Source organism: Cyanistes caeruleus, chromosome 11 (assembly GCF_971803275.1).
Source record: "Cyanistes caeruleus chromosome 11, bCyaCae1.hap1.1, whole genome shotgun sequence".
NCBI lineage: Eukaryota > Metazoa > Chordata > Aves > Passeriformes > Paridae > Cyanistes > Cyanistes caeruleus.
The window spans coordinates 23,085,427-23,097,904 of record NC_141711.1 but is presented as its reverse complement, the minus strand read 5'-3'; the positions used below and the strand labels follow the sequence as shown (position 1 = coordinate 23,097,904).

Here is a 12,478-nt window from a genome sequence, read left to right as displayed (position 1 = left end):
ACCCATCTCAACCCGGAGGGCGTGGATATGCAAGCATATCCCTGATCCCAAGTGATTAACCCAAATGGGCCCTCTACTTTTGCTGTCTCAGGACTCTTTATTAAAACTGGGGGGTGTTTTCTCAATTTCAGCTGTGTGTTACTGCTGAGATGCCGAACAGGCGGGTTACAGTGTTCAAATAAGCGGTTTAGAAAATTTATGGTAAACAGTGCTTTACAAAGCTTAATCTGTGGTGGATCACTGGTGGTATTACTCTGCTGCTGCTCTAGAACTCTCTCGAGCGACTGATGTGTTTGCTCAATGATGGCTTGACCTGTAGGTGAATAAGGGATGTTTGTTTTATGGTTTACTCCCCATTTCTGCAGGAACTCCTGGAAGGCCTTGGAGGTATATGTGGGACCATTATCTGTTTTAATCTCTTTAGGGATCCCCAACACACAGAGAAGGCCTGCACTAAGTGTTTTTGCGCATCTGTGGTCTTCTCTCCTGTATGGGCAGAAGCATAGACTGCTCCAGAGAAAGTATCCACTGAAACATGAACATACCTCAGCCTGCCAAATTGCGGGACGTGAGTCACGTCCATCTGCCACACTTCACAGCTGTTGAGGCCTCTTGAATTTAACATCTTTAACATCTGTCTCCCATTTCTGAGTCTGAGGATCCTTCCAGGTCATCACTGACTTGTGGGATGCTCCAGATGCATCTGTGAAAACTGTCACAGCATTGAGTGGCCTCCAACTTTGTTTTTCCTTGGGGACTAATTTAAATGCTGAATTAAATAATTTATGTCCAGGTTTATGAATTGAAATTTGTCCTGGGTAGCTATCTGGAGCAAATTGGAGTGTGTCATTTTCCCTAAGTAACTGCTCCAGAACCACTTTTGTTAACTTACCTGATGTTGGGGTAAGTGGTAGATGGATGCATGTGAAGTCACACTCTGCCAGTTCTTGCATTCTTGCCCTGGCCTTCTGGATCAATTGAGCTACTAACTCTTGTAGCCTGGTGATACTTTTGGACTGCTGGTGACTGAGGAATACCCATTCTATGATCAAGAGCGGATCCCTCTGGCCCTAATCGCACTGAAAAATCAGGCCATGGAGGTGTGGCAGTCTTCCCAAAACAATAAACTTGAATGGCAAGTCTGGCAGGCAGCGATGAGCTTGTTTTGTTGCCATCACCTCCTGAGCTTTCTCCATAGCCAGCTTGGCCTCTTGGGTCAGGACCCTAGGAGAACTCAGCTACTCTCCCCCTTTCAATAAACTGAAAAGGAGGGCTAGGTCTTCTGTTGTTAATCCCAGCCAGGGTCTGACCCAAGTTAAGGACCCACACAGCTGGTGGAGATCAGCTAAGGTTTTTGGGTTGTTTCTGATCATCAGTTTTTGAGGAGTAATGGTCCTCTTGCTAATTTGGAGCCCCAAATACCTCTAAGGGGGCAGCCGTTGAACTTTGTCCTTTTGGAGTTCAAATCCTGCAGCAATCAAAACATTGACAACTAGGTCAAGTGCACACTGTAGTCTATCATCCTCGGGGGCACACTTGAGCACATCATCAATGTAGTGCAGGATGATGGTTTCTCTTGCTTTGGCACTGTCGTGCTTTTAAACCAATAACTAAGAAAATTACTTACTTCTTGCTGTGAGATATGGATTAGAACAAGAGCAAAACAGGCATACAGCTTAAAAGGGAAAAAAAAGAAAGTTTAGTGACAAACTACAACAACAAGAACACCAGAATAAACTTCCAGAAAAACCCTTCCATCCCCTATCTACCCACCACTTCCTCGTTCACATGACAACAGAGACAAAAATTCTGGAACTTTGATGGTTAAAACAGTCCCAATTCTTGCTAGTCTTTTTCACCAGTCTTTATAGAGAAACAGAAGTTTCTTCCTGTTAATTTATGGAGTTTCTCACAAGAAAACTATTTTTGTTATGGTTTTCTATTGCCCTAATGTTAGCTGCTCAGAGCTGCTATTATTAGAGTTCACTCCTCCCATTCTCACATCACTCTGAAGTATGTATGGGCCATGCGTCTAGAGATAGCATTTTTAAGGATAAGTTATTCAAAGGCAGAAACGTTTTCTTCATCTGTTTCTGTGAGCTTCACCAGAAAACAGTTTTCTCATTGCCTCTCAAGGCTTCAAATCTCTCAACAGTTTTCTCATTGCCTCTCAAGGCTTTTAATCTCCCAGCACTTCACTATACTATAATTACTCTTTACTCAAATTTACACTTTAAACACTATTCCTCTCTATATCCTGTATCATGAATTAAAGGAGTTCTTTTCAGGACTTCATTGTCCATCTCCATAGTTTTAACAGGGAGATATTTCAGCTTAATTAAAGCATCTTCTTAATTCTCTACCTTTCCTGAAGCTTCTTTTCTTTCCTATCACTGGTAGTTTATGAAGTCTCTTCTCATGTTGATCTCTCTCTCTCTCTCTCTCTCTCTCTCTGGATAAAAAGATTAATCCGCAAGTCTCATCTGGGTAATGAAAGAGTTAACATCTTGCCCAGGCTTTTGTAGATGGTTCGAGGATCTCTGCCGAACAGGAGCTGGAGCCGTCTGTGATGGGAAGTTCCTCATGGCTGCTCTGGAGTGTGTAGTCGCTGCTCCAACCCGCTGCAAGTCCAGGGCCTCTCTCTTTCTTCACTGGGCAGTTTCTAGTGAATTAGTTACAGCAAAACCTACAGCCGAGCCAGAGATCGGCTCGGCCCGGCCCGGCCCGGGGAAAACCTTCCCCAGGCCCCCCCATCTCCCGGCCGGGAGACGGGGCAGGCCCGGCCCCATCCCCGCCCGGCCGCATGGCCTGGGCAGGGACGGGAGGCCTGGAGCTCCGCCACCCATCACAGCCAGAAAAACAAAGAGAACCCAGAGAGCTCTGCTTTTACATTTTAAGGTAGGGTTCACAAGCTGATCCCACTTTTCAATGGCCTAAACTGCTGTCAATTCCCAGCAATGACCGATAATTGGTCAGGAGAAAAGACTCCAAGCACTTCCCTGCAACTCCAACTCCCTTAAAGGTAAAGTAACTCCATGACAGGCACGCACTGGGGACAGCAATGAAGCAATGTACCACTGGCATATACTGGGACTGTTTTTCATGCCTTGCGGCAAGGTTCGCTAATGGTAGCGCTTCATTGGAATTTCTCGATTGATGGAGGGAAATGACAAGGCAAACCATGGGTCATCAGCAGGGTCAAGAGGAATCTGGAAGAAACAGTCTTTTATATCAACAACTGCCAAATTCCAATTTTGGGGGAGCATCGATGGGGAGGACATTCCTGGCTGAAGAGACCCCATGTTTTCAATGACTTTGTTAATTTCTCTAAGGTCCTGGATGAGTTGCCACTTGTCTTTTCCCGGCTTCCTGATAACAAAGACCAGGGAATTCCAAGGGCTGGTGGTTGGCACAATGTTGCCTTTTGCTAACTGCTCTTCTAGCAATTCATTGAGCGCCTTCAATTTTTGTTTATTCAGCAGCCACCGATCTACCCAGATTGGATGTTGTTTCCCAGTTCAGCTTCTGGGCAGGGCACTCATCAGCGGCCACTATGAAAAATCCTGTAGGGTTTTTGGGATTTCAATTTTTACTCTTCATTGGGACATAGTGTCTCTCCCCTACAGGGGAATTTTATAGTTCAAAACGAATGGGCGTAAGCTGGCCAATTGCCCATCCAGCCCTTTAATTTGGACGATGCTCTTAGATTGTTTGGCTAATTGGGCACCCCCAATGCCCTGTACTTTACCTCTCACGGGTTGCAATTCCCAATGTGACGGCCATCTGGTGGTTGGGATGATTGTCACATCTGCCCACGTCCAACACTCCATCAAGGTGAAGGTAATCTTCACCTCGCCAGAGTCCACACCCCATCCAAGGCTTGTCTTCTCCAATGACTTCTGCCCAGTGGACACCTGGTGAAGAATTATCTACTGGCATTTCATTTGGCATCAGAATTGCCTGGGTGATGATTTGGCCTTGTGGCATAAAGAAGGGTGGGTGGACACAACGTGCCATGAGAATCAGTGCCTCTGGCTCTGATGTTATGATTGCCGGAGAGATTTCAATCTCTTGCTGTGTGCTTGGTGTCCCTGATAACGACATACTTACAGTCTAGTCCAGCAAATAAGTCTTTGTCAAGTGGGTCAACTGACACAAGCTACGAGTCATCCGTATTAAAGAATGTACTTTGTGTCACAACTAGCTTAAAGGGAGCTTGTGTCTTCCAAACCTTCTCTGGGTCCCCATTCTGACCTGCTTCATTTTTGTCTACATGCGAAGCAGGCCCACGCTTCCCATCTAGTTTTTTAGAAGCGGTTGTCCCCCTCCCCCCTGAGAACTTATTGGTTTATTTTGCAGAAGCTGCCTCTTTGGGCAAACTTTTGCTATGTGGCCCTCCTGCCTACAGTTAAAACACTGATAAGGCTGTTGGTGTATTTTTGGAATAGCAGCAGCAGCTGTTTTCTCCATTCTGTCTCATTTTCTTGAGGCTCTGGGATGATGGCTCTCTTTGTGCAGGCTTCGATGATCAAGTCGAGGGTTGGTGGTGGCTCAAAGGGTAGACCCAGGATGATCCTCTTACAGATGTCATTAGCATTTGCTTGGGCCACTTCCATTATTAGCTGTTCCTGTAGTTGCCAACTCTCACTGGCCTCTCTACTTCGACTCGGAGCCTTTCAACAAAATCTATAAAAGTCTCAAAGGGAAACTGTTTAATATTCACATAACTTTGCTTACGTTCTTTGGTGGGCATAAGGATAAAGACCTTCTCTGCAGCTCTCTTTACCTGTTCCAACACAGGCTGCAGTATTTTTTCAGCCTGAGTTCTAGCTTGTGACTAACCCCCTTCACCACACAAGCGGTCCATTGAGATATTTTGTTGTTGTCTGCATCAATGGCACAGTCATGGCTTTGCAAGAGCTCAGGAAAGAGTTCTCGTAATAATCTCCATGTCCTCTCCCACAACAGATACTCTGTTTGGATTAGGAGATGTGCAAACGAATCCCTGATATCGTCAGGAACTAGTGTGTTTGAGGAAAACGTGTCCTTTAAAAGACCTTTAAAATATTCACTTTTTCTCCCAAACTCCTTCTGAGCCTTGCAAAGCTCCTCTTTATGCAGATAATCAAGATTGCCACTCAGGGGTTCCTCTTGTTTGGGTATAGGTAAACAGGTGCAGCGAACGGGATGGTCTCCTGTTCCAGGTTTTGCATTTTGGGCTCATGGCTTTCAGTTCCCGTGCCATCATGGGAATTTGAAGCTGGAAGAGGATGAGAGCTGCCAGAGAAGGAGGAGGGAGCAGGGGTAGGACAGCAATTGGAATGGGAGCTGCTGTTCCCAGGTCACATCATGGGAACAAATGATGTCATGGGAATGGGAGGCGGAGACAGTGGAAAGGAAGAGGGGTTGCCTGGGGAAGGGCCTGAGTTTGGGGAGAGGGGAGGAGAAGGAGGGGCATGGGTAGGGGTAGGGTCAGGGGATAAGAAGAGGTTGGAAAGAACCTCTTCTGAAAGGCATTCTGGGAAGAAGAAGCACAAGGTGGGGGCTGAGCCATGTGGCTTCCACCATCTTGTGTCTCTTGAGAGTCATTCTGAGGGGCAGGAGAGGACTCAGGGAAAACTTGGGAATTTCCTTTGTGGGCATTCACTTGAACTGGAGGATTAACAACTGGGAAAGAGGGGTTTAGGAAAGGGTCCTTGACAGCATGACCATTGCTCTCAAGGCAAGGGTACTGAGAAGTCTGTGGGAGGCCAGGGAGTTGGTAGCTCTCCTGTGCAGTTTGCCTGGCACAGTCTTCCTGATGCAAGGGACAAGGATTTTGGATCAGGGGACAAGGGGTTTGGATCTGAGGGGGTTAGTTTGAGCCTTTACTTTCTTTTCTTCAACTATCACTGATCGAATTAGCACAATGAAAAGAATTTAGCAACTGATGTATCACCTTTATTTGTCAAGGCTGTTAATTTGCTTCCAGCTATATCCCAGAAGGGGATGCTTGGTATTTCCTCTGGGGATACCCTTGGAAAGTGGAGGAAAAGCCATTGAACAAACTTTTTTAACAACCCTTTTGAAAACTTTCCTTTCCCACCCTCCAGGGTACCCAAAATTTGAAAATAGGTTCCTCTCTACTGTGCTGACAATTTCACACCCATTTTCCTTGATGTTAAGCTGCCGGCACAGCAAAAATACACCCTTCTCTGCAGCAAAAGAAACAACAAGCTCAAGATAAAAGATCCAGGGCCAGTCTCAGGACAGGGTGCTTTCCGCAGGCAACTATCATGGCCTGTAGGTTCGTGGCCGCCCCCTCCACCACTCCCGGGGAGCAGTGCACCCTTCCCACAATTTGTGAGCACCCTCAGCCTAACTTGGGGTATACTCATCCTCCTTTGGTCCACTGGACAGGGGCTGCAGGGAAGTCCTCCTCAGGGAAGTGGTCCTCTGGATGCTAGAGGGTTATCACTTCCTCCCCACAAGAGCCACAGGAGAAAAACCACTCTGCTGCACTCAGAGGCAGCTGAGGGCCAGAACTTCTTGGATAAAATCCACAGTTCATCTGTGGGATCTGTTCACAGGGCCCCACATTAGGTGCCAGCTATCGCATCGGGCTGGAGGTCTGTCACTTTGGCCTGCAACAGGAGTGGGTCACACCCAGGAGCAGGATGACCTGAGGTGCGACTAGAGCACTTGCTCAATGGCTTTTTGGCTGTCAGTCTGCGCTCTGAGGAGACAAGGACAGGAGGGAGGTCTTTTGCATGGGATAATAAAGCATTTATTGCTCTGGGGAATCTTGGGGACAAAAGACAGAAAATGCAAGCATGCAACAGCTGAAATAGGGAGGTGGTTCAAAAGGAGCGTACAAAGCATCAGCTGATCAGAGATATCCTGGAGAGGGTAAAAGGCAGGGTTCACAAAATCATCATCCAGTGTGGAGGTAGTGGGGGAAAGTTGGGTCACGTGGACTAATCAAGCGCTGAAGTTTAGGGGGTTTCCGAAGTGGAATTCCAAGCATGCGGTGGGCTTAAGACAGATTGACAGGAGACTCAGGGTAGATTGACAACATGGGGTGGGAGGGTCTCATTTGGACCAAACTATCAACTTGGGTAAGAACAGAACATACCATTAACAAGAAACACACTACAACACAATACACTAGCCAACAGCAGTTTTACTTAAGCTGCATGAACCCTGAAAGAACCCTATAAGAATGTACTGAGTCATGCAATAAATGAAGTTCACTTTTACCTCTATGAGGACTCCGTGAATATTCCAAGTGGTTTTCCTTTAGTAAGTTAGGATGACTTTCCCTCAGTATTCTTAGTTCAGGAGAACTAAAATTAGTAGAAATATTGTCTGGAGTGGTGCAGCTCCCTGAGGAAGCAGTGTGGGCCATGCAACATAGTGAGTGTGGTACACAGGAAGAGCTAAGTGAGGGTCAAATTACTCCTTACCTTTGAACTGTTACAGCCTGGAAAAAACAAACTTTCTAAATAATTTCTAAGCTTCCCCGTGAAAAACAAGTTTTGCTATTTAAAGTTTTTTTTAATAAGTTGAATGAGAGATAAAAGGGACAATATCCAGGCTGTGGTGTTCGGCAATATGCCAAAGCCACACAATTTGCTTAAGGCAATGTTCTTATATACTGTTACATTACAGGAGTTATGTGCATATTCATGAGAGTTTATACATTTTTCAAACATACCTGTGAGTTTAGATGTTCCAGGAATTTCTTTTGCTTGGTTTTAACCTTTGACTTGTCTTCATGCCATCCTGTAGATTAAATCAATATATTTTATTTCTTCTTGTGGTTCTATCCTGTTGTTTTTACACTACCTGCTAACAAAGAGTCAGTGAATTCTTCTTGGTGTTCTGGTTTTTGTCACTGTTCTCTTATCATTCACATAGGATAATCCACCAATGTGAGAATCCACCTAATTATCTTACACCATTTTCTGAGTGGTGCATTTTAATATCACAGTCTCTATTTTAATATTACACTATGGCTTAAGCTGTATTTATCACACTGCTGTTTATATAAGCTATATGGTGCATACATAAACTCACCGGTTATACTATACCAAAAAGCAGTTAAAAGAAAATTGTACCATATCAATATATTTGTGACTAATAATAATATGCAAAAGCTAATACATAAATACAAAAGCCAATACTATATTGTCATTTATAACTTTCCCTATCTATGTAGTCACAGTACATTAGCAGACAATAGTGAAATCTTTTGTTTTGGACTCCTTGTAGTCTCTACTCCAGCTTGCTTTCATGATTCCTATCCTAATGCAAACAGAGCAATCTGTTGCTGAAATTTGGCAAAGGCAGGCAGGTATAAGACAGGCTCCCATTCTGTCCCCTGAGTACATCTACATAAAGGAAGAAAATAATTTTGGAAGTCTACTGCTTTTACAATAGATATTAGATTTGCCCTCCTATTCCACCATTTGTTTTCCCATACTAGTGAGGAAAATACATAATGCCTCAGAACTTAAAAAGCCCCCAAAAACAAAAAACAAAACAACTACAACAAAACCCCCACAAAAGACCTGTCACCATTGCTGCTGCTGAATAATTAACATTTTAACCTAAGATGTATGTACCAGCATTAGTTTTGAATTTTCAGATTATTCCCCGATTGGATCTTACCAGCATCAGGTAGACAGCTTTTAGTCCACTTTCCCGCTACCTGCTAAACGTTAGTTGAAGAAATAAAGGAAAAAAGTCAGCATTACTTTCAGACATCCACAATTTCTTGGCAGGGTGCTTGTACTGCATGAACTTTTCTGACATCAGAAACTGAATCATGACAAGGTCCCTTAAGAGTCAGTGTGTGCTTCTGGGATGGATTTTCATAATGCTTAAAAATCATTTATTGCTTACTGTCTTTTAAATCTTTCTCCTCAATGAACCATATAAAAAATATATTTTATCGAGGCTTGAAAACAAGCCTTGAGGAAGCCTTGCAAACAAGGCCTAGAAAATGTGGTTACTGAGGTTTTTACTTGAGTTTTGGTAGGGGTGTTAACAGATTACTTGAAGGGAGGTTTGAAAAAGGGCCAAATTCACCTGTGCATGTCCTCCTCTGGACTACCAGAAGAACCCTGACTAGGGAATACAGAACAAAATCAGTTTCATGTCCAGCAGTTCCACAGGAAGTTACACTCTTTTGGGACATTGAGCAATTCAATTTTAATTTACTCTGAACCAAGCACCTAATCAAACCAGGTGACACTATAGTATGTTCAAGTTGCCTCTGGCAGCGTACATTTTATTTCAGCCTAAATCAGCTTCAAACTTGGTGGCAGAAAATCAAGAGTAGCTTAGTCATAATTCAACGAGTTTTAAAAGTTTCTCCAAACTTCAGATAGATTGTTTTTGTGTTTGAAACATTATAATAAGTAACAGAATACAGATTACATAGTGACTAGGTTTATAATAGTAATTCAGATAATAAAATATCCACTGCATCATGCTCAAAGCAGTATTTATTAAAGAGAGCATCAAGGTAAGTCAATGCATAATGAAGTTTCCATCCTACAAATATGCAAACAAGTTGACAGCAAGTTATTACTATAATATAAAAACTAAAGCTTACATTGCATTTTTTTAAAGCTACTACCTTCAGTCCAAACGTATATTCTGTGGTTTGTAGCATTTAACAGTATAGGTTCTTGAAAAATGTTAAAGTATTGCCTTTGCACATACATTTTTGTAGAAAAAATACCTTAAAATACCAACTTCCCATTAATAAAAGCAACACCAAAAGTAAAACATATTTTTGTCATGAACAGTACGTTGAATGCGTCCAGAATTTTCTCCACCATTCTCTTTTACTAAGTTATCTTCTATTTTAAAATTCATTATATTTTGCAAAATGTATGTTGGATATTATTTGGTTAGTTTCACATAGCAAAGGAATTAGCAATATTGGCAATTACATTGTAATCAAAGTCCAGCCTAAGCTTATTTGCAGCTGAGGCCACCAATTTAATCCTCATCTCAGACTGGGTATTTTAGAAGTACAGTAGGCTCTTGCTAAGAAAGCTGTCAGTTCAGATATATTTTGGAAAAGCTTCAAACCTTTATACGATTTAAATGGAAATACATATTCTCCTTTAAAACACTTTTAAACCCCAAGTTTTTGTTTAAGTACACCAGCAGTCCTGTTGGTGGCAGTCAGTCAGTTCTCAGAAAACACTTTTTTCAGAAGATTAGATAATTTGGCATGAACTACATTTTACATTCCAAATCCACAATGAATAATAAACATCAATTTTTAACATTTTTTTCAAGAAGTTTCCTCTAAGAGCTAGACAGATGACTTCTGCAGTTGCTAAGGCAAGAAAAGTTTGAAAATTTCCTGTAACTAAAGTTAAAAGATTGTAATATTTCAAACCCAAACTAAACTGAATTCAGTAAGGAGAACTATGTATCACTGGGACGAAAGCTAATCATGCCATTGTGTGCCATTGTTAGCATCAGCTAACAATAAACAGTAAGAGGAAAAAAATTAAGATAATCCAGTGAACAAGTTTGAGGATGAATTCAAAGATCAAAATCAGTCTGAGATATAAAAAGAAAATATTTTTAGAGTTGGCTAGTAAGAATGAAGACAACAGCTAGGAAAACATTGAAGATTTGATCATGTAAGATCTGAAAGAAGTACATTTTTATGCAAACAGTAATGAATATTAATAACACTGCCAGCTTTCCTAATTCCATGCAAGTTCCAGATAGAGGAGTATTTATTTAGTCTTTATCACTACTGAGCTGGCAAGTTAAGTCTGCCAGAAGTTACAGCCTCAGGTACATAGAGACACATAGAGCAACTTCCTGACAAGAGTGTGGTAGAGCCTAAAATACTTCAATGATCTCTAGTCCTAGAGATGGGGTAAAAACACAACTCCCCAAACAGGATCTACATGAACTTGTAAGAGGAACTGTAATTCTGAAAAAATGGCTTACCCTACTCTTTCATGCAGGATTATGACTTGTAGAAAGAGGATCTTTTTTTGCAATGCTTGCTGGTAAAACAAGCATGATTAGTTACAGAAAAATGTGTCAGCAAATGCTCAACTATACAGTAAGAGTGTCCATCTCAGGCCCTGGTTAGTCTACTATTCAGAGACTGGTGAGATGCAAATACAAGAGCTCTAGGTTCCTTAATTTCTTATGTACCTTAACATACAGACAAGCCTCAGGGAAACAGATGAGAAGCACAAACGCTCCTGGGGCAGAAGTCCTACACTCCCAGGGAGTTTTTTTTTTGATCACTCCTTGCCTACAGCTCCTTAGAAAAGCTGGTACAGCTAACTAGGTACAGTTTTGTTTAGGGGATGGGAGTTTTGCACTGTACTCATTTGGGAGACAGCAGCCTTCCTGTCTTCTGGTATCAAACTGTGTTTCTGAGTTAAGTATTACAAACTCCATCCTTTTAATCACACATGGCCTGCTGGGACTTCTCACTAAAGCACCGAAGTTCCTCAGAGATGCTCTAAGTGCTGTTGCATTTTGAGCACAGCTTTGCACATGGCTTGCAGACATTTCCCACAGCTAGAGAGCAACAACACCAACAGCAGATGATTGTCAATACCTGGGGGAAGGTCTGAGGATTGAAGTCAGAGATCGAAGGATATGAGGAATCCATGCTATGTTCTCTTTGAGGCAAGTAACAAGGTCTGTCCCAAAGATACATAATAAAGTACTATCTGCAAGAAATGGGTTGTTTCTCCCTAAAGCCACAGTAGAAATATAGTCACACAGAAAATTAGAATCAGTCTAATTCTCAGAACTGCAGAAAATAATACCAAAGGCGACCTAAAAAAGTAATTTTGACAAATCACTGCATTGAAAGTCATTTCAAAATTAATCTCTGTGTAGATATGCCATGGGATTCTAGGTTATAAAATGATTGACTAAATCAACTAGATCTTTAGAAGGAGCTATTTATATGCAAATATTTTAGTAATAACTTTAGCAATAAAAAAAAAGTACTACACAGACCATCTTAGAATCCACATATAGTATGAAATATACACTCATACATGTTCTAAAGTACATATATATAAAAATATATTTTTTCTTAAAGCAATGCAGAGAAAAACTAAACCAGGGCCTGACTAACCTATCATATATGACTTTACGGCAGCATGACTTGAAAACACAGCTCATGGGCTGATAAGATCCCTGAGGTGCATCACTGGAATTGCTACAAGTTTTACTTACCACAATTTTAACCAAAATCTGACTTAAATCATGTTATATCTCTTTAGATGGAGGAAGACAGACACGAACAAAACAACCCACAAACAAAAAAAAAACCAACAAAGCCCCAAACCCACAAAACCTACACAGCCCAGTAATACATAGAAAGGCACCTGATAATATCATTAGTAGCAGATATCTACAGCATCCTAAGTGTACTTAAGGAATCAAGATGAATTTTAAAAATATCATGAAATACAAGAATTGC

General features: G+C 42.0%; 1 long non-coding RNA gene across 1 annotated transcript; it reads right to left on the bottom strand.

Annotated features, from left to right (window-relative positions):
- Positions 1-7,144: 7,144 nt before the first annotated feature.
- Positions 7,145-11,738, bottom strand: LOC147651145 (uncharacterized). The gene is made up of 4 exons (XR_015274824.1): positions 11,600-11,738; positions 8,653-8,695; positions 7,697-7,764; positions 7,145-7,325 (listed from the first exon to the last, which is right to left on the bottom strand). It is a non-coding gene; the product is annotated as an uncharacterized LOC147651145 (long non-coding RNA).
- Positions 11,739-12,478: the final 740 nt, after the last annotated feature.